Genomic DNA, 6,140 nt, shown 5'->3' on the forward strand with positions numbered 1-6,140 from the left:
CTGGTTCATGGGAGGGGAGGCAGGGAGAGCGAGCCAGCTTGATGGGGGACTGGATGGTAGACTGGTTCATGGGAGGGGAGGCAGGGATAGCAAGCCAGCTTGATGGAGGACTGGATGATTGGATGGGATAAGAAAGGGGGATTGGGGGGCGATGCAGGCGGTGGTTGCAGGAGAGAGATGGAGCTCCGGTGGATTAGTGGAAACACAGAAAGACTGCGAGGCACCAAGACCAACTGCAAAGTGCAACAAGTAATGGTAATGAGAGGAGGGGAGGGGAGGGGAGGGGAGGGCTCCATGTAACCTGATGTGTCCCCCAGCAGTCTAAGCTTATAGTAGCATAGCTATCAATGGTTCAGAGCTACCTGAACCAGTCCTAACTGAAGGCTCTGTCATAAAGGAAAGTCTTAAGCCTGGACTTAAACGTAGTTAAAGTGTCTGCCCATCTGACCCATGGAGAGATGCTGGTTCCATAGTAGAGGAGCCAGGTAACTAAAGGCTCTACCTCCCAGTCTGTTTTTATTGATACTGGGAGTCACTAACAGACCTGCATTCTGGGAGCGGAGTGCTCTGGTGGGACAGTAGGGACTAATGAGCTCTTTCAAATAGGATGGAGCTTTATCATTGAGAGCCTGATGAGTCAGCAGAAGGATTTTGAAGTCGATTCTAGATCCTACAGGAAGGAGAGAAGCTAAAGTGGAGAGATGTGTTCTCTCTTCTAACTCCTGTCAGAACCCTCGCTGCAGTGTTCTGGACCAGCTGGAGACTCTTTAGGGAGTATTTAGGACATCCTGACAGGAGAGAGTTGCAGTGGTCCAGCCTAGAAGTGATAAATGCATGCACCAGTTTCTCAGCATCACTCTGGGAAAGGATGTTCCTAATCTTAGCGATACTGCAGGTGGAAGAAGGCGGTCCTGGTCACATGATTTATGTGGAAGAAGGAAAGGTCCTGGTCAAAAGATGTTCATGTAGCTGCTCCAGGACAACCTTCTCAAGGATCTTGGAGATGTAGGGAGGTTGGATATCGGCCTATAGTTGGCTAACACATCTGGGTCAAGAGAAGGTTTTTTAAGTAAAGGGTTGATGACAGCCACCTTAAAGGCCTGTGGCTCATAACCTGTGACTAAGGAAAGATTAATTTGATTTAATATAGAAGTGTTGACTAGAGGGAAGGCATCCTTAAGGAGGCTTGTCGGGATGGGATCCAGCAGACAAGTGGCTGACTTGGAGGAAGTGACTGCAGAAGTTAATTCTGACAGGTCGATGGGGGAGAAGCTGTCCAAGTGAGCACCAAGTCTGGGAGGTGCTTCTATGGGGACTGTAGTCTGTCCTCCATTACTGGCAATCTTTGTTCTAATATTCACAATCTTTTCAGTAAAGAAAGAAAGGAAGTCGTTACTGCTGAGAGTTGGGGGATGCATGGCTCAACAGCACTGTGGTTCTTGGTGAGCCTGCCCACGGTGTTGAAGAGGAACCTGGGGTGGTTCTTATTCTTGTCTATTAGGGACGAGTAGTAAGCGCTTCTAGCATTATGGAGTTCTTTTTATATATTAATAAACTCTCCTTCCAGGCTTGGTGGACTTCCTCGTGCTGGCTGGAATGTGTCTTCCTTTCCAGTTGTCTGGTCTTCTGTTTTAAGGCACGCAGCTCTGGGCTGTACCAGGGAACTATTCTTTTCTGGTTGATAACCTTCTTCTTCAGGGGAGCTACGGCATCAAGTGTCCCAAGGAGTGCTGCTGCAGTGCTGTCCACAAGATAGTCTACCTGCGAGGGGGTGAAATCAGCATAACTGCCCATTATATCACTACAAGGTGTGGCAGCAAGCTCTGCTGGAATAAGCTCCTAAATCTAGAAACAGCAGTGTCAGATAGACATCTACTGAAGCGGGACTTTTTCCCAGGTAGGATATAATTTGTTAAAGTAAATTCAAATGTAATTAAGGAGTGATCAGACAAGACAGGGTTCTGAGGAAGAACTATGATGCGGTCAGCTTCTATTCCATAAGTGAGTACTAAATCAAGGATGTGATTAAAAGTGTGAGTGGGTTTGTTTACCCTCTGACAGAAGCCAACAGAATCAATAAGCGACTTAAACGCAGTGGCCAGAGAATCATCATTGACGTCCACATGGATGTTAAAGTCACCCACTAGAATGACTTTGTCTGAGTTCAATGCCAAGTTAGACAGAAAGTCAGGGAGTTCTTCTAAGAACTCAGAATAAGGTGCAGGAGGACGGTACACCCCAGCAAGTAAGAGTGGTTTCTCTGCTTTCCAGTCTGGGAGGGAGAAGCTGACAGTCAGGCTCTCAAATGAATTAATGAACAATTAGGTGGAGGGTTAATGAGCAAATTTGACTGATAGATTGCAGCAGATTCAGGTGGATCAACAACAGATAGCTGAGAACAACCAGTCAGGCACCCAACGGGAATCAGTGCTGACCAGCCCGTGGGTGTATATTAAAGTCATCAAGAGAAAGTGGTCAGAACCCAGGTGGCTGGGACCCTATCGGGTGGTGGAGAGAACCTCCACAGCAGTCAAGACATCTGGGAGTGGGGATAAGTGGATTCACTTATCATGTTGTAGACAGGCGGAGGAAAGCAGTAGACCGCTAACAGAGGTTAGAAGAAATTTGGCCGATACAGAATAACATGAACATGGGGGGGTGGACGGCGTTTCTGATGTGTCTGGCTGGAGTGCTTTTGAACAAGATTCCGTTGACAGAGGGAGAAGAGATGACAGTGACATACCAAAAGGGTCGTCAAGCAACATATCAGATTGATTTGTGTGATGTGATTGACTGTGGACAAGGATCACCCGCTTGGCGGGGATATGATGTATATGTGTGTATACATACAAATCAAAATCAGTGGTGTCCGTCATGGGATTATGTGGTCGCGTGGACAGTGGTTAGATGGGCTCCAAGGCCTTGTAAACAAGGGAAGGTGTGCACTAGAAACCAAGTCTCTACCATCAGAGGCCAACTACCTGATGTGGGATCAGCAGGGAATCCCCTGCTGATCCCATGAACAAATATAACTCCTAAAGCACCAGCATGCCTGGTTCCACCAGCATGCCTGGTCAGACACAGACAGGACAGAGTAGTTATGAAACAAGGAAAACAGAAAGTTGCTTCCACAGCCTCAATGTCACAGAGACTTTCAGAAGAAGTGGGACAGGAACAGATGGTGCTGGCACGCAGTCAGACAGAAGAATCTGATGACAACGAAGATCAAAAATACACACTTGAAGCAGAAGCGATCACATCAGCACCTCCTTGTATCACATGAACCTGGAGAGAGAGTGAGGTCGTTGGACTTCCTGCTCCAACGCCAGGGACGACGCGTCTGCGTGTGCTGACTCCAGGATAGGGAGATGATCTCCAGAACTCTGGACTCTTTCCTGTTGGTCTGAATAAATTCTACTGAACCAACTAGAAGGAGTCCTCCCAAGATTTAGAACAGGGCAGTGGAGACTCTGGGGTCCTTCTGACTGATTCATGATGACCTGTTGAAAAGTTCCTACAAGAGCTACACACACAGCTACACGCACAGCTACACACACAGCTACACACACAGCTACACGCACAGCTACACACACATACACAGGGTGCGCTAGCAGAGCCCAGGGACAAGGCCCTGATGAAGGGGATGGCTGGACAGACTGCCACCAGGGTGGCTGAGTCTGTGTCGGATGGAGAGGAGGATGTAATGGATGTTGATCTGTTCACACTTGCTGGGAAGAGGAAAACTCCAGAATCCACAGTTAATAGTAAAAAAATGAATGAAGTATCTAAGGGTGACCCACAATGTTCCTCCTCTCAGTCAGAGGAGAACACCCAGGACACACTCAGCTCACAGATGAACACACAGGAGGATTCCGACTCTGAGGTCATGCAGGTTGAGGCACATGGTGGTTACTCCTTCTCCAGGATCCGCTCCTCTCTCAAGAGCACTAAAGGGATGAGGGCCGTCAAGGTGGACGACTTTTTTCCTGACCTTCAGTTGTTTCACGACTCCATCAAGTTTTTTCCAAGGAAGTCAGGAGACCTGGGCAGCCGACCTTTACTGACCCAGAAGTTTACCATCTGAAGGAACTGTTGGTGAAGGTGCGGGCCCACATCGATAAAGTTGAATAGGCTGAATATGAGTCCTCTCCTTCCTTCCTTGTTGTTGTTCACACAAAGCTCCATCATGTGTGACGTCAGGCTCGGCTCTTTAAACATTAATGGTGCGAGGAGAGACGTAAAGAGAGCCTCTCTCTTCTCTCTGATCCAGTCAAAGAAGCTAAATGTGGTTTTTCTTCAGGAGACCCCCAGTTCTCCTGATAATGAGTCAGACTGGAGGAGGGAGTGGGGTGGAGAGCTGTTTCTCAGCCACAGGAGCAGTAGCAGTTGGGGGGGTTGGAGTTCTCTTCTCCCCAGATTTCCTACCCATTTCCTGCTCTGCGGAGGAAGTCATTCCAGGCCGGATGTTAAAGATTAGTGCTGTGTTGGAGAGCGTCACCATGGTCTTCATCAATGTCTATGCTCCTACTATTGGCTCAGACAGAATGGCCTTTTTGGATGTGTTGAAAAAGGTTCTTTCTAACTGGAGCAGTGAGGAGTTCCTGTTCCTGGGTGGCGATTTTAACTGCACTGAGAACCCTCAGCTAGATAGGAACCATCAGGGGCCTCATGCTCCTTCTGGATGGCTCTGTTTGAAGTGGGTTAGGGTTAGGGTGATGTTTGGAGATGTTTCTATCCCGGTCAGCAGCAGTTCACCTGGGCTCACAGCAGAGAGAACTCTCTGTCCCTGGCCAGACTGGATAGAGTCTACTGTTTTAAACATCACGTCAATGTTTTTAAGTGTCTCAATCAGTCCGCTGGGTTTTTCTGACCACTCTCTGGTGCCCCCGGTGGTTTTTTGTGAAGGATGCTAAATGTACGAGTGCATCCACTCAAACAAACTGTTGTGATTTACTCAATAAAATCCTCCTAACAACTTGTACTGCCTCTTTCAAGTACATTATACTGTTGCAATATTAAGTACAACTCATTGCCACTATCCAGTAATTTTATTCACCCCTGACCTGAAGGTTGAAGTAAATGTTATTTTCTTACCTTCGGTTTGGATGTCAAATCTGATCACATCCATTAATCAAAATCAATTATTATTTTCCAGCAGCAGTCATGTAATCTATTTGAAAATATGATGAAGTCTCATGTATCTTACACATTCACTGTTATGAAATAAACAAGTCGATTTTTTTATTGTTGCACTTGCAGTTCATTGGTTGTTCTTATTTTTTCTTAGTCAATTCTTATAATATATATATATATATATATATATATATATATATATATATATATATATATATATTTCCTGGGGTTCCTCACATTTCAGAATCATCCCAGTGAAGCAGTGGTGAAAGTCTGAACTCCTGTCCTACCAGAAAGGTGTTTGTCTTGAAGTCCTGCAAACTGAAAACTAGTGGACTGACCTGTAGAACCACAAAGACTTGGACAGCCAGCAGTATCTCCTGAATGTCTCTATTTTTCAGAATTTCTGACGACTGCAAAATTGGTCCGTATCTGAATGTCCCTCCCTGTCCCGCATCAGTTTATCCTCTCCTGGTTCAATGATATCAACATTTTCCCTGAGACACTCTTGTCTCCTGGCAGCTGGAGCAGAAGTCCTTGTTCACTTGAGGCTGAAGCAGGAGGATTGAAACGGCAGATGCTTTTTTCCAAATCTCTGATCACCAATTCCTCAACAGTCATTGCTTTGTAAAGTGTCCTGATCACATGATTGATTAGTGGTGCAGATGTGAACCTCTTCTAGTATCTCGTCGTTGCTCCTGCTGGGCTCATTGAAGATGCGGTTCAACTTCAGAAATAATGACCAAGATGAATTACGATGACTCCGCCCACATCTCCACCCTCTTTTACAAGAGTCTCATCATCATTTCCACCTGCCAACCAGGAAGTCTCTTCTGTTGTTGGACTTGAGTGTCTGCAACACAGCAGGTTTCAAGTCTTCAAGGCAGTGAGGATCACGTCGCCTACTTTTATGTGAAGCAAAGCTTGAATATATATTTGTACTGCAGTCGCAGTCTTTAAAAACACAACAAACAGTTTGGTGTTGTTTTGGATGAACTCCAAGGTGT

The sequence above is a fragment of the Aulostomus chinensis genome, chromosome 5, assembly GCF_037954235.1.
Source record: "Aulostomus chinensis isolate RoL2024-O1b breed Wild chromosome 5, RoL_Achi_v1.0, whole genome shotgun sequence".
NCBI classification, from domain to species: domain Eukaryota; kingdom Metazoa; phylum Chordata; class Actinopteri; order Syngnathiformes; family Aulostomidae; genus Aulostomus; species Aulostomus chinensis.